The sequence below is a fragment of the Drosophila miranda genome, chromosome 4 (genome assembly GCF_003369915.1).
Source record: "Drosophila miranda strain MSH22 chromosome 4, D.miranda_PacBio2.1, whole genome shotgun sequence".
Classification (NCBI taxonomy): Eukaryota; Metazoa; Arthropoda; class Insecta; order Diptera; family Drosophilidae; genus Drosophila; species Drosophila miranda.
Window position 1 is genome coordinate 22,774,814 of NC_046677.1, and position 17,034 is coordinate 22,791,847.

At 44.0% G+C, this 17,034-nt stretch overlaps 1 long non-coding RNA gene across 2 annotated transcripts in view; it reads right to left on the reverse strand.

Moving 5' to 3' along the window:
* Window positions 1-747: 747 nt before the first annotated feature.
* The window catches only part of LOC108162978, a 72,884-nt gene continuing 56,597 nt past the window's right edge, over window positions 748-17,034 (reverse strand). Inside the window, exons 5-8 of one of the 2 annotated variants that reach the window (XR_001775618.2) lie at window positions 1,755-2,061; window positions 1,628-1,694; window positions 1,295-1,572; window positions 748-1,238 (exon numbers count right to left, since the gene is read on the reverse strand). This is a non-coding gene — a long non-coding RNA (uncharacterized LOC108162978). The remainder of the gene's footprint in view (window positions 1,239-1,294; window positions 1,573-1,627; window positions 1,695-1,754; window positions 2,062-17,034) is intronic. The other variant, XR_004472773.1, reaches the window with a different exon arrangement.

The window sequence follows — 17,034 nt, forward strand, 5'->3', positions numbered from 1 at the left end:
GTGAAGTCCTTTTCAAGAACCAAGGATATTAGGGATTAAAAATATTCGTTTTCCCCGCTATTTTTGGGCCGATCTAGGCGTGAGACGGCTTCCTGGGATCAGAAAAAAGTCTTTGAACTGATGAAGTCCTTTTCAAGGATCTTGGTGTGGCACGCCATTTCGTAATCGGGCTAGTTTCTCCCATACAAGATACAGCAAGGATGATTTTTCAATAGTTTTATTCATCATAACTTAGCTTAGTATAAATAAATAAACAAGTAGAAAATATTTGTGTCTTCTATCTAAATATATGGACGCGTATATCCTTAAACCTAACAACAACGATATCTATCTAGAGTCTAGTCGCCCGCGTAGCCTTCCCTTGATTGCCATAGTCAAAGTCCTTTTTGTCGATGACCAGATTTTGATGCCGTTCGACAGTCTGGATCCTCACGATCCTGGGAGGTCTGGTCCTGCACCAATCTGGCCCTATTTTTCTGAGATATGGCCTTTCGAAGATTTGGATTTGCTCATCGGTAGAATACTGGTTTTTCCTGCAGACTATAATTCTGCTATCCGGCGGCTGATCAGGGCGTGGCATGACATTTCGTGATCGGGAGAGTCCTGCCAATCGACTGCCACCGGAAAAAAGGACATCAATTTTTTCCCGATTTTCGCAAAAAAATCATCATTAAAATTGCCAAAAATCGGCCTCATTTTCGAGGTCGAGATTTTGATGCCGTTCGACAGTATGGATCCTCGCGATCCTGGGAAACATGGTCCGGCACCGATCTGGCCCAATTTTTCTGAGATGTAGCCTTCCGAAGATTCGGATTTGCACATCGTTACAATACTGGTTTTTCTGAAGGCTATATCATAATTAAAATTGCCAAAAATCGACATCATTTTCGTAGTCGAGATTTTTATGCCGTTTTTCTGAGATATGGCCTTCCGAAGATGTGGATTTGCACATCAGTAGAATAATGGTTTTTTCTGTACTATCTAAATATATGGACGCGTCTATCCTTACACCTTACAACAACGATATTCAACTAGAGTCTAGTAGCCCCGAGTAGTCCCTCCCTTGGTTGCCGTAGTCAAAGTCCATGCTGTCGATGGCCAGGGCAAAGGATGACGATGCTGCGCTTCCGTCCGGCTGGGATTCACTTCTGTCTGGCTTGGATACTTTCATAGTACTCCGTCTGGCGGACACGACTGGGTTTGTCGCAAAGCGAAGGGTATGAATGTGTGTGAGTAATCTGTGAAGGAAGATATAATTTAAAATATATCCATAATTATATACTGATTCACTTACGCTTCTCAAAGCCGAAGCCCATCGTTTGATTCGGCTGCATATGAATGGGCGTGAACCAACAATTCCGCCGGCGATCACTGGTCCTTGCTGCAGCAAATGGGACGCCCCATTGTCGCCACGACGCGTCCCGAGGGCATCGTGGCCTCGTGCGCATCGTCATCGATCGCACACTCGCTCATATGAACCGGAAGACCAGAAGGGTGAAGCTCATGGTGAAGGGTGAAGCTCATGGGCATATCCGCGAGCACGCAAGAGGTATTCCTGGCCACCGGAGGGGGCTGAAAGAAAGTGTTAAATAAAGTCGATGAATAAATAATAACTTAATAACGTTACTTGATGGGGTAAGAGGAGGGGATCGCGGCATAGCAGTTTGTGCCAGAGATGATCTCACCCAATAGAGCTGGAGGGAATACAAAATGAAAAGAAGAACAAAAAAAACAAAGGAGAAAGGCGAGCTTACCCGGGGAAAGCCGATGAGTTAAAGCATGGTGCAGGACGGAAGACGATGTCGGTAATGTAAGCCCCTGCGAAGCACGTACGTCGTACCTCGTAAAAAGTGAAGGTGAACCAGCTGATGGCGCGATGCACGCGATCGTCGATGCAGTGTCGGTCCGGGGGTATGCACCCAAATGGGTATGGCCGCCTGGGGGTCCACGGTTCGAAAAGGGGACGCGTACGTCTACTCATTTAAGATGGGATAGCAGAGCAGCGCAGGACCCGGAACGTGAAGGTTAAAGCCCAGGGCCGCTTATCCGGGAATATGTATCCTGAAATATTAATAAACATTAAATGTCAATTGTACAATTAATATTTAATTTAAAAACCGAAACCTAGGTTTGTATCCGATATTTCCAATCCTTGCTATACAAAGTTGTAGGACCGATTGGTTCATCGTTGGCAACTGGTTTAATCTTACCTTAAATCGTACATAAATTGAATGCTGACCACAAAACACGTGATTTCATTTCGGGCCGAGCATCCTGTCAAACTAAACAATTTCCGTCCAGGCGAATGGCCTAATCACATCAATGGTTCGACCAGCATCCTCTAGTACGTACCCTCTCCTTTGGCCGGGCTCCCTCTCTCCATCCTTGGCAAAAATAACAAAATTTATGCTTCCTGTTGTTTACCCCGACACCACCACCTCACTTCCCTTGCTGCGGCAGTACGCCTGCATTTTATTATACAAAATGTTATTTATTTATTTATTTTTGCGGCAAAACTTATTTTTCCTGCCACCCGACTGCCGTTGATTACGCAGATTTTCCGCGCCGAACTGAAGAAGAAAGAGGGAGGGACGAGAAAAAGCCGCGGGCGAAATCAAAAGGAAAATAAAAACAAGATGGGAATAAGAGATTCGAGGACCGATGCTTTTGATACACTTGAATGTCGATAGTGTTTATGGGAGCTACATATATATTATGATGATCTGATCAGACTTGAAAAAGGACTCTAAAAATTTCACAGAAGAACAGAAGGACACGGCTGTTGGAAGTGCTACAAAATATACAAATATACTCCATGAACTCGAGCCAAAATCGTATTACCCGCTGCAAGGGTATCATAAAAATGAAACAACGGAAAAACAGTAACATTAAAAGCAGCCGCCGTCTTTCAATTGAAGGCGGTAAAGGCGGCACGGGGTCTGCTCCGAGTACTGGCAAATCTGCTGCTGGAAATCTTGCCAGTTGTTTCCTTTGATATCAAACGGTGCACGTGCAAGGAACAAGAACAAGACGGGGAAAACTTTGTCATACCCAGCCGGGAAGAAGGATATGGATTCTGGTGGCAAAGTGAAGTGGTGGAAGGAGCAGACTATCGTGGCAGAAGAAAAAGTTACTCCATATTTCCATGAAAATATATGTACTCTGCTCAATTTAACTGCCACATTTCCACATTCGAGCATCAAATTTTGAGCCGCACACATACAGATTCCATGCCATTTCATCCGCATTCAGATCTCCTTTCATTTCATTTCATTTGATATGGCCTGCTGCCTGCCTGTCGTACGAGTATGCTGCCTGGCATAAGCCGAATCCAAATCTAAATGAAATCAAATTCATGTGACAAAATGGCTAAAACTGCATTTTATTACGACATTCATACGCTTCGGTTCAGTTCAGTTCAGTTCTATTCGTTTCGGTTCGGTGTGGTTGGGTTTTCCCCACTCTGCTCGGTGCAGAGTTCTCTGCTGTCATAAATTTTGCGAAAAGCATTTTGCAACATCAGAAAAACTCAATTAAAATGGACTTTAGCTTTATTTCTGCGTGACAAGACGCAAATCAGAATATTTCACTAGGCCACCTCCTCCTACTTCCCCTCCAGCTTCCTCTACAACATTGGGTTTAAAACTCTGGCCAAAACCACAAAATGTACATCAAATATAAATATGTATAACACGAAAGGCAACGCGAACCACACACAACTACTCCCAGTGGATTGAAGCGAAGATTAGGTGCTCTGTCCAGGTCTGAATAATAAGGAATTGATTGGACTTCAATAGGATTTCTACCAGTAATATCTTATTTCTTTTATTCAACTCCCATTGAAATAATCACCCCACATTATAAGGAAAACAATCATATTTTTGATTAAAGACAGTCGTGTTTTATGCCTAAAGAAAAGCCTATATTCCGAGGCAGCTTCATTAGCAAAATGTGGTCTATATATGAAATATCTATAATATATAACAGGCATTGAATAATAGCTATTATCACATTGAAAACAAATTCTGTTCATGGAAGAATGAGAGTGCAAGCCGCATGCCCATGTCATAGGTACACCATTTTTGGTTAAGGGCATTCTCTTTTTGACCTGCCTCTTGCTGTCTTCATTTGAAATGCATTCATCTTTTTCATACATACTTTCACCCGTACCCTCGTGCACTCGTCCACTGCTATTCTCGTATGTGTCCGAAGGTTGGGGCTCCTCCCAGTGCCCAAAAAACTGCCACACGATACAGACAACAAGTAGACAAGTTACTGACACCACACTCCCACACACACACACACACACACACACTCTCTTGCACAACCACTAAAACATAGATACACACACACACACTCATACTCATTTGGGCTTAATGCTGCAGCAAAATTTTTTGGCTTTGACTCCTAAAGAGAGAGCCCTCCTACGACTTCGTCGACTGTCTCCGGCTGACATTTTGGGCGTTCTGTGGTCTCGCCCCCAATTTTTTGGGGGCAATGGTAAGGGGGAAAGGGAGTTTTGTTAAGAAATCAACTTTCTGGCTTTTGCGGTTGGGCGAGCACATTTTCAGTTGTGAGAGAGAGAATTTTCCTTCTAATTGGCGCACTTTTGTTTAGCATATTACGTATACGCCTCGAGGTCGGTCGGACTTGGATTTGCTCTGCTCTTCTCCATTTTCCAAATATGTTTTTGCTGCTTTGTGTGTGCGTGTGGATTAAAAGTCTTGTAAACATCTAACAAGCTTAGCAATTACCATGTTGAACATATAGATATGTGCCTAATGAGCACTGAAAAGAGGGGAATGTTTTTTGTTGTGGATTCCACTTGAAAGTGCATAAAACGTGCGGAACTGCTTCACCATTTTATAGGGTTTTTCTTCTTTAAAATTATATTTGTTGAGTTCTATATTCCCCTTTGGGTTTTATGTTCACTTCTGATTCAATTCATTTTCGCTGATTTCCACCAATCAAATATTCCAATGTGATCCAAGCCAATCACTTTTTTTACGATATGTTCGTCACATATCCAGGCTAATGTACAGCCCTCGCCCTCGCCCTCGCAGGAGTACAACTGCCTATGGATAACCCTTCTGGTTGATGGAGAGCCCCCCCCCCCCCCCCCCCCGCGCATTTCGAGCCCCCCGTCAACTGACATTTGTGCCGCTCTGTGGGGCCTGGGGCTGTGCTATTAAATTTATGACGCAAGTAAATTGAATTTTAAATTTGAGTATGACAAATGTGCCACGCCCACGCTCACACCTGCTCACCGCCCCCACCTCCACCCACATGGGGTGGATAGAAATTGCCTATGAGAGCGAAAGCTGGCAACAAAAGTCATAAGTCGGAAAACGACGGGCTACAAACACAAAAAAAATGGGCTTTTCCAGCAGCAACAAACGTGACTCGAACAAAACATATAACCGAAAATGTGGGGGCGTGGCAGGTGTTGGCCAACCAATCCGCCCTCGCTGCCTCCATCCCTCCATCCACCTGCCAGTTGGCAAAGTGTTGACGCAATGACTAACTGAAACTGCCTGGCCTGACTGATTGAGTGAATTTGAGATTGACTGACAGTCCTGGGGCCAGAGCAGGAGCCCAGCACAAGGGCAGGCAGCAGGCAGCAGGCAGCAAATCAAAATCAGCACAAACTGTAATGGAAACGACAAATACGTGCGCAGTTTTCCCAACAAAAACCGAAAAGAAAGTGAAAACGAGACGATCAAATATTTGGACAGCCGAAGTAAGGAATACTCTAAGAAGAGAGACGCCTTCATGGGATTCAACGGGAATGAAGTATTGAGGATGGGGACATAAGGGATAGTATTCAAAAGAAGATGATCTACATCTATGATATAAGATATGAATGAAGTAAATACTTCCTCTCGTGCTTTTGTTTTTATGAATCAAGAAGAGCCTGCAAAATAGGCCACCTTTTCGGTGAAGCTCCACAAGATGTACTCGACTTTTTAAGGACATTCTCAACAACAATAATAAATAATAAAGAAAGCACATGGAAATTGCCAAATCAACTCGAGCAAAAGAAAATTTAGCTAGTGCTTGTCAAAGTTTTGAATACCCTAGACATATAGATTTAGACCCATCATTCGTAAGGCGACTTTGAACTGTGATTGAGCGGTAAAGGAAATGGTACCCTAACCCATCCCATGGCACCCCTATCGATACCATAATACGATATCTTCCCTTAACCGATACTCTAGAGCGATCATTCTGTGATCGAAAGGACAGAATTGTGTGCGTTTACCCTTCAATGCTTAAAATACACCCTTAAAGAATCATTGTTTAATTTTCTGAGCACAATCCATTATCAACATCATCCCTCAGATGTAACAAAACAGTCCAAAAACTTAACATTGTCCCCATTTCGGGAAAAGGTATACCCCACCAAATCCGATGGCAAAACAAATTGTGTACAATTCTACAGCCAATTATTTCCCCAAAAATAAGAAAAATCAAATCGAAAATTTTCTATTAGCCCACAGAATAAAATATGCAAAATTATACACTCGTGGCTTCCGCTGGCGGCAGGTGAGAGGAGGCCAACAGAAAGGAAAGGAGCATTTTCCAAAGGAAAACTTGAAAATTCCTCACACGTTGCCGCATTTGTTTTGCCATTGGCATCAAATGTAGCGTTAACTTTGGCGCCGCTTTTCCGCCCCCTTCCCCCGCTGGCAAATCTCAGCGTGGAAATCAAATTACCAAAAACTCAACCGAAAATGTTCAGCAAAAAACTCACGTGTCATGATGCACTTGAGACTTTGGCGCATTTGTCTGTCGCCAGGGTCCTGTCGTTTGTCCTCTGGCTGCTGTCTCCTGTCGCCTCGTGGCACTGTCATTGTTTCCAACGGGTGAGAGAAGGGCTCCCCAGCCGGCGACAGCTACACGGATAGACATTGACATTGTCTGACGACGCAAATCAAAAACGTATCAAATAAAAGTTTGCTTTCTCCCTTTTTGTTGTGTGTTCACTCAACACGTGCTCTGGCCGCCCCCCGGGGGATAATTTCTCCGGCAGTGCGACAATTTTGGGTGGGTTGCTCGAGCCACTTGTACAATTGCTGAGGGATCGGATCGGAGAAGTCGATGACACACAAAGCCCGCGAGAGATGACAGGGCATAATGACAAAGGTTCAAAGGGAACATGAGCTGAGACGAGCACTCGAGAAACGAAATTTCGATTGTGTGCAAGGTGCAAATAGAAATTGCTACTTCGAGTAGTTTCTGCTTCGGGTGCTCAGAGAGTGCTTCAGTGGGGGGATGGATCCATAAAGGGTGAAAGGGGGGGCCACAATCAAGACACACCACCTAATTGATCGATGAGCAATGATTAGCTCTGTTATCAGCATAATTTTTAATAATTATATTCAGCTATCAACAAAAGTATTGATAATTTCCATTCTAATCGATCAATTAGAGGATGTACATTGATAGGCTATCGTTAATTATTCAGTAATTAATGTATAAAATATGTAATTATTATTATGCATATCTGTTTAGAAAAGTATATATTTGAGCATTTTCAATGGGCTTTCAGCTATAGTCCATGGCTATTTCTATACAAACAATGGATAGATACTCGCATTAGTGATATATAGGAGGAGTTTTAACACTTAGAGATATAAATGCCTTTATCTGCTATTTGATGATAGCAATCTGGTAATCTTTTTGCATGACTAGTGCTATGGATATTGCTATGGATTTCATATGCTGTGCCTGTACTGCAGTAGAGTATTCCAAAAAATATTCAAAACCTGAAGACTGCGGATAGCTTTTGACCATTTTTGACCAATAACGACTGTTATTTCTGACTTCTTTCAACTGAAATTTGCAGGAATAATCCAACAAAAATCATGTGAGTGCCAGCTAAACCTATAACCTACTTGTTTATGAACACTCTCCTATTATCTACTCTTGAAAATATCCAACTTAATCTCTTTGTTTAACAAAACATTATTAAAATTGTATTTTCTGGCGGGCGGGGCTCCTTCTATAAACTTCAATGAATGTTTGAGGCCAAACGACAGGGAATATTTGTGGACACGACAGCTTTAAGAATGTGTGTGCGTGTTTATGAGAGAGTGTACTATGTGTGTGTATATCTGTGTGGAAGAGGTGCTAATTAAATAACCAAAATGCTGCGTGCCAAAGCGTTGCCCGACGCCAAAGCCTCAGAATGCATATGATTAACCTACATATGGAGTGTATAACAGCAACCCCTGCCACCCCTGCCACTCCTGCCACCTTGCCAGAAGCCACCTCTATCAGCTGCAGGCGAAAAACGCACAGAGGAAAGCCTGAACACCCCTTTTTGGTGATGGCTGAATGTGTGAAAGTGTTCTCGCATAATTTCATTAAAATAACTGTCAAAAATTTCACGTATGCCCACACACATACATAGATGGCCTGCCTTACCCTGGAAACGCTTCAAATTCAAACGCGAATTTTCCACAGAGCTCTCCCCCGCTCCACCACCCAACCACCCACACAATTTCCCAGGCACAGCTGTCAATAGGAATTCTGCAGGTGTCAAAAATATTTCAGGCATGGAAGTGTCTGTCTATCCAGGCTTCTCTGTCTCTCTCTCTCTGTACTTTGTTCTTGCTATTTCTCTCTTTTCCTCTCTCTCTCTCTCTATGTCTCTGTATGCCAAATTGGCATAAATTGCTTTAGGGCTTGTGGCTAACATGTCCTCTCATCCTCCTCCCAGAGAGCATCTCTCTGTGTGCGTGAAATTAATTTTCATTATTGGATTTTGCGACTTAGACATCATTATCGTGTTCTTATCGATATCGATACACACACGCGCTGCCTGCCGCGAATGCCGGATGAGTTTTTGCTCTCACCCTTGATGTAGCACCTAATCGTTCAGAAAGCGTTGAAAACTTCCACAGAGTATATTCCTTTTCCTCCCGCCCAACCACGGCCCCCATACCAACCCCAAGGACAAATTGACAATCGATTTCTGTGGCACGTAAAGCTGTCGGCATTTGTCAGTTCTGTTGAGCATTGGAATCGGAATTGGAGCGATGACTACATACTCGTAGAAGGAGAACTTGTAAAGTACTCGGAATATTGGAGAACTAAACACACACAAGAGCCACCCACCCATTGTGCGGCATACCATACTCGTCTCGACTCAAAGAGTTTCTCTTCATAGACAACGAAGAAGCCCAATATGACAGACCACACCAGATCGTTGCATTGTGCTCGAAAGATAATGAAGGAGAAGCCACTGCCAAACTGCCTCTGTCTCTGCCTCGATTCTGTTCCGTTCTGTTCTGTTTTGTGCCTTTGCCAAACAATTTTAGGGGAAGCCACAGAACTAACCAAGCAAATAATTTGCGAAAATTCAATTTTCCCCATGAATATGAATATGAATATGAATATGCAAAACGGAGTGAGTAAGTGAGTAAGTGAGTGAGCGGCAGGGAGTCCTCTCTCTCTCTCTCTCTCTCTATCTGGCAGCAAAACAAATTAGAAATAATTTAATTTGATTTTCGTTCGGTTCCGAGTATCCGGTTTCCTCGAAAGTTTTCGATTCCTGCTTCATTGCCGGCTTAATTGCAAAGGCTCGAAGTCGACCAAAACGAATCCAAATCGAATCACGTCCACTTCAACGCAAAATGTCAACTTGGAGGGCATTCAAATCTTTCTTTCGAGTGGGCCTGGCCTGGGCCTGCTTCCCGCAGAAACTTTTCAAAATCAACGCCGCTCACCTTTCTTCCTGCCTGCCTTCGGAAAGGTGGCGGGAAACGTGGCCTGACTTACCAATAAGTGGGGCGTGGCTGGGGGTGGAGTGCCAAGTTTTGGAAATCGAAAGCGACAAACGGTCACAGGACTCGAGGCTGGAACAGGAACAAGTCACAAACATTCCCGTTTAATGAGACCAATAAAAGGTTTGGGCCTTTGACTCGCTCGCCAACGTCCTCGTTCGCTCCGAAATCAAAAGTTTTTGCAAATTGCATTTCGTAATGGCAGTGAAGCTTAAATCTTTTATGAGTCCTCGGCCTCGTCCTCGCCCTCCTTCTTTCTTTCCGGCGTATAAGTGTGTTAAGGGCCTGGGCTGGACGGAATAGGACTTTAGTAAAATAGAGCCAAATGAAAGCGAAATTGAAAACACACGCACGTGTCCACGTCCAGGGTGGCATGGCGGAACCCTTTTCGCACTAATTGTTCACATGGGAGAGCTAAAAGAATGCGAAGAGGGTGCGCCTTTGTACTGCAATGGGGGTGAAATTTCAGATGGTTCTGGGATATCGCTAGAAGGGGTCTCGGATGCTGGAAGGTGGGAAGCAGTGGTACATTTACTTGCAGCTTCAACTTATTTTAATGGCCATAAAACTCTTTACTATCCTTCCAATTAAGTGGCACTAAGAAGTGTTCAATACTTTTCAGCTAAGATGCGAAAAATCCGAATGGACGGACGCCTCAACGTTTTTAGGCAAGGATTTCTGTTGTCTTGGATCGTATGAAGCCTCTAGGCCCTATTGTTGCTGTGCTGCCGCTCACGTGCACGTGTATAACAGTGATTGGCACCTACATACATATACAAGGATGTCTTTTGCTTACGCAATGCAAACTATCTGAATGTGTGTGTGCGGATCACTGCCTGTAACAGAAAAACCGCATTAAACTCTGTTAATACTCTAGGTTAACAGCCTGTTAACGCCACCGTTGACTGCTCTTAGTTAACAGCCGGTAGTTAACAGCGCTCTCTGACAGCGCTCTCTGACAGCGCTCTGAGAGCGGGCTCGCACTGTTATCACGATCCACACGATCCACACGGCTGTCCGCCAGCCTTAGCTTATAAGCGAGAACTCACATAATGTTAGTTACGTTCCCACCCCGGTTACAACACGAAAACCAGAGTGATCTATACGAAAGAAATGTATATAAAATTGAAGCCCCCTGCATATCTTCTTTCGACTGTTATTTTGGATTCATTCTGCATTCTCATACTCTTCGTTATATACCAACATACATGCGTCTGGATCCGCCCTCCAGCAAACACTATCCTTTATTCTACCTACCTAACTAAATTCTTCATTAGTTAGAAATTTAATCTACTATCCCATACTGCGAGAAACATTTTTGCAAGTATTTATCAATAAATTTTCATCACATCAGCAAAATATTATCTAATCGAACCTTTCGTTCCCTGTCCCCTGTTCCTGTTCGAATATTTAAGCGATACACTTTAATTAATGAACTTGGGAATTATTCAAAAATGTAACCTCTTGCGAAACTGCGACCATAAACAGAAATGCTGAGCATGAGATGGTGCGAATCTCAGCCAAATTTATGATCATCAGTCGGCGCCATAAAATGCAAATGAAAATTAAAATTAATTGCGTAGCAAATGTCCTGCCTGCCCAGGAAATTAATGAATCATCAGAGCTGAGGAGCTGAGGAGGAAAGTGACTCGGTCTTGGTCGCGGGCTGCGGAACAACATTCAACAGTGGAAAGTAATCCACTTAAACTCGAATTTGTCAAAAGCATAAAGTTACAATGGCCACCTCTTGCCAGAAGCCAGAGTCAGCCACAAGGAGGGCCAGGAGTAGAAAGGAGGAGAGAAAGGAGAAAAAAGCGAGCAGAAAAAGTATATTGACAAACGACAAACAAGCAAATACAACTCGGAAAAAAGGGGGAAGTACAAATGATCGCTCATAAAAAGTGACACTTTTTGGCGCTCCACACAGAAGGACCCCAGACCGAGGAGGAAGCAGAGGTAGAGGTAGAGGTAGCCCCCAACTTTCGTCGCATCCGTCATTGCAGTTGTGTCCTTCCGCATTCGCTTAGATTGGAAATTTGTTACAATCAAACGGGGTGGCAGGAAGGGAATGGGAGAGGGAGTGAGTGCCCAGATAGATATAGATGTGCCATATCAAATCACTCAAAGTGCTGCTACAGAGACACACACAGCCATGCCCACACCCACACCCACAGCAATACCCATTCGAGTTTATTGCCAAATGGTTATCATATTGTTTATAGATTTCTCTACTCCTTTTCCGTCCGCTGACGCTCGTCGAGAGCCAGGTGACAGTGATTGATCAATATGAGAGCCGCAGATACAGGTACCTAACCGCCACCTTAAAACCAAACCTCGTTTCTCTTGCGAGTATTGTCAACTCTTCCACCACGGACATCCACGATATCCACTGCGTGGAGCACGGCTAGCAGCTGGCTGTGAGTTTTGCGTTCTTGCGATTAATCATTCGAGGGGAAGCAGCAAAACTTTTACCCCCGAAAAAATTAAAAACTCGAGCTTCATGTATTTGCCATTTAGCTGCTGGGGAAACTCCGCTTTCCCAGTCGGCAGCCCAGGCAAACAAATTAAAATACATTTAGGCAGCTGTGGCCCACACTTTACGCAGTGCAAACTTATATTTTATGACTTTGATTTGCTGTGCGAGTACGCAGCCCCGAAACGTAGGCAATGCCAGAAATGGGGATACATTCGTGTGCGAGAAGAGGGGCAGTGGGGCGTGGGCGGACTGTAAAAGTTTCCCTGGGAAGAGGGACACGTGAGAGTCCTTTTCGTTTAGAATTTAGAATTTGTTGTGTGCTTGTTTTTTGGGAAAATGGGGGATGGAAATGGGTATCTTGAGATGAAGATTTCATATCGAAAAACATGAACACATGCCACCACACACGGACCCGCTCATAACTCAAATGTCAATTGAATTTTAATAATACAAAACACGCATTCACTGAGACACAAACACAGACAAGGAAGTCACGCATGGAATTGTAGGGCGAGGACGCTTGAAAATTTTGCGGCAGCTGTTTTCCAGGAGGCAAACAATTTAGACAAAATTTTAGAAAAATTCCTCACATTCGGAGAGAGTTTAATTGGGAAATATTTCATTGAAACATTTTAATAATAATATGTACTTTTTTGACTAAACTTTTTCCATATTTCTAGCCCTAAAATATCTTCGAGAATATTCATTGAAGCCTGCGCTTCCTAGACACATTTATTCAACATTATTCGAGACTCTTTTCAGCCAATGCTCAACTGGCCGTAAAGTCAGGGAATACTCGTATAGCCTTGCCCCTGGCTTATTTATGCACCATTTAAAATGGGTGAAAATTGTTTTGCCCAGAGCAGAAGCAGAAGCAGGGAGTGGAGCAGGGGGGAGTGCAAAGAGAAGACCAAAGCAGCAATTACCAAGGCCTTGGATGCTTGAAGCCCCTCAAATATTTTTTCAATCTAACATATTTTTTATCATTTTCCACACATTTCTTTTCGTCCTTTGGCCCAATCTCCCTCTCTCTCTCTATCTTTTGGCTAGCGCTTTGTTGAATGAAAGGACAGCCCAAACAATTTGGTGTAATTTAATTAAATGAACACAGCAGCAGGCCAAAAAGCAGCGGGACAGGACACGGTCAGGGACAGGGACCCCACAAGTCAGCCAGTCAGGGCAGGGCGACATTCTAGAGCAACTCCCGATGGAAGAGTAGACCAGAGGTCCTGCCACTCGTCTGTCTGCCTGCCAGACTGCCAGCCACTCTGGCCTCCGAGTCGGGGGGGAGCACTGGGGAGCACTGGGGAGTGCCTGTCCCTGCCAATTCACATTGCATTGTTCACTGACCGGGGCACACAGAGGCGGGGCGGCAGCTCCGCTCCCAATGACAAAAGTTAATGCCTAGCAACCTTTCAACAAAAGCAACAGCAACATCAAGGGGATGCCACGAGCAATAGCAGGAGCAGGGAGCAGCACAGAAACATCAACTATTAGTAGGCAGTCGAGGCCAGAATGAAAATAATAAAAAGCTATGACGAGGCTGATGACGATGACGACGCCGTTGATGGGCAACCACAGAAGGAGAGAGGGACAGAGAAAGAAATAAGTGAGAGAGCAAGCCATAGAGGACACCTGCTGATTAAGATCACAAATTGAAAATCATGCCCAGGCGCTGCTGCTGCTGCTGCTGCTGGCCAGGATACGTTTAGTCCTGCCGTCCACCATCTGTTCCGCAAAGGAGAGCAAAGGAAAGGAAAGCAATGAAATGAACTAGAAATTTCTGCTATTTTCATTAGTTGCTAGGAGGCAATTCTCATCAATTGCAGCAGGACTTTTCAGAATGCTGTCTGGTTTGGAATTTTCAAATAAAGCTAATCGTAGGTGGGAGATGGATTGGACTATGCATTGAATGCGTATAATTTGCTTTCGAGTAAAAGACAACCTATCAAAAGACATAGATAGATGTTTAATAACTTCATAGAAATATGCTTTGGTTCCTTTATTCTAATAGAAACAATGCCACATTAAAAATGTCTTAAATTTATGCCTTATTCGTATTGGTTTTAGCTTAAACTTAAAGACCACTTCATCTTTAAACAGATTAAACATTAACACCCTGATTACTGAGTTCTTTTGTTCGTATAAACAGACCATTGGCCATGTCCTGCTCCTGTCATTGTCATTAACAGCTGCCAAGTTTCACGGGGGCCCAGAAGTCAGACAAAAACCGAAATTGGCAACAGCTGTCTGTCAGCCAAACAGAGGGACTGTCACGGTACAAAAGGAAGCAGGAGAGAGGAGGTCACAGACCAAGTTGAAGCGTTAATGAAATTGAAATCAATTGAGAGCAAAAGCAGAGGGCGGGCGGGGGGCAGTAGTGACCGCAGCAGTCAGCTCTTGTCAGTGGCTGTCTGTCATACAGTACTAATATCCATAAAACTCATATAAAACGCTGTAAACTTGGAACTGTACTCGAAAGCCACAAAGTGAGTTATCCCCGAAACAAATTGAGTTTTTAACTAAGAAATATATTTTTGTTAAATATTCGCTCACTGCAAAGTTTTCTGTCACTTGAGAAAGGGGTAAGGGGGGGTCCTGGGGGGTGCTGGGTCCTGGCTTTTGCACATATGCCAGCAAGTCAGCAAGTTTTTGTGGCTGGCTGGAGCTCCAAACTTTGGAGCTGACAACTTTTCTAATTGTGTGATTGAATTGATGATTTAATAACTAAAATTTAATTTCAGTGAATGGCCTGGAAGTTCCCTGGAAGTTTGTCAGCTTTGGCTTTCATTTGGCAGGGATTTGTGTTAAGTTTTCGGTTTTCGGTTTTCAGTTTTTGCGGATGTCAGAGATCGCAAAGCAAAAGTAAAAATCAATTCATCTCCCTCCGAGTCTCCGGTTTACTTTTTGCAGACCATTAAGCTGGGTAAAAAAAAGGAACCGAACCGGTAACAAAAATAAAGGGCGACAACATCGATGTGGACAATGCCACAATGCGATTGCGGTCAGGGCTCAGCTGTAGCCGCTTTCATCCTGCCTTTCCCCATTCCCTTCTCTTCTCCTCGCTTCCTCATTGGGCCGCATCTGTGTCCGGCTTGCAGCTGGAAAACTAAAACACAAAAGCCCCGTCCGACTCCGGCTCAGGTCCTGCACTTAACAGGCAAAAACCGAGCCGAAAATCCCAAAGAAAAACAGTAACAAGTAGAAGGGATGGCCCCAAACAAAGGGTCGATCGGTAGGTACCCAGTGAAATCTATATTCTCCAGCAGAGAACAGGAATAGACATCTTAAGATGGGTTGGGAGTAAGCTCAGGGAAGGCCAGGGAGAGGAAAATCAAGAAAGATACTCAAGGATTCATAAATTCCTATATTGTACTATATGATGCTCTAGATATTCCTTAAGCTGAGGAAACATGTAAGTATAGACTGTATCGAAATAGTTCTGTGGCCTTCTGTGGCTGAAACCTCAATATTCAGAGTTGTAGAAGACCCTTCCCAGCACAAAATATCTATCAGATAATTTCTATAATTTTCTAGATATTTTCTTAGCCCATCAGGCCTTTCCAATACCCTATAAAGAACCACTGAAGGTAGTACAACTACAGGCAAAGTTCCTTTTGGCCTGGCTTGGAGTTGTTTTTGTTGGTTTGGCTCGGACTGGGACCGGGACCGGGACCGGGGCCCCGACCAGCTGTTGGTTTGGTGCTGTGCAAAAATCTGAAAAGAAATCAGATTGTGGCCGAAAGGAAACTTCACAACGAAGTTTAGGCAGCTAATTAATTAAGTTCCTTTGCAGGGCGTCCAGGCGCTGAGGGGCTGAGGGCCGGGGCGGGGCTCACTGACGCTTGACACGGAATAAATCCATCGCCAGACCCAAAGCCATACCCAGACCCAGAGCCAAGTTCAATGTGCGGCCAAGTTTTAAAGTGCAATGTCAATGGACGGCTCTCCGACAAGGAGGAGGAGGTGGAGGCCTTAACCCTATCGTGGCTGGGGCCTTATTAACACGGAATAGCCAATGTTAACAAATTGCATTATTCGAGGAACAATCGAGACGCGCACTCCACCCGGACTCCACCTGCGACTTCCTGCCACTCGTTTTTTCCAGTTTTTCCAGTGTGTGTTTTAAATGTTATGGAAAGGCGTCGCGACGCCTGTGTAAATATGTGCACAGTGCACAGTGCCACGAGCTGGGTGCAGGAAGGACACGGCCATCAACAGGACACCTATGAGTGCACATATACACATATATATGTATGTGCAACTCCGCACGCTTCAGGTGTTAATGATATAATTTTATTTCGCGTACAAGTAAATTTCATTACTCTTGATAATGGCCCAATATAAAGCGAGGGAGAGCGTCGAGTCGAGTCGAGTCCCCCCCAAGCGTTGAAGGATGCTGTATGACCTGGGGGAGTAGGAAGAGGAGGAGGAGACTGATAGGTCAGAAGAGAGTGTCACTTAATGATAGCCGATGCCGATGTCGAGAGCTCCCGGATTATACAGATTTTTTGCTTGCCCTGACAAAGCCGACAACGAACTGCATTTAAATCTGCTGAAACAATTTTTCGCACCCAATCCCCAATCCGAATCACAAAATCAAAATAAAAATTCTCTTTAAATTTTCGCATTGTTATGGGGATTTATTAATAGACTTTCGATCTGTGGGGCAGGCTTCATTAGCGGTCAATAAATTCTTTAAAGCATCAATAATTTTTGTATTTTGTTTAAATATTCTTCGCGGCATATGCGGGAAATTCAGTGGGA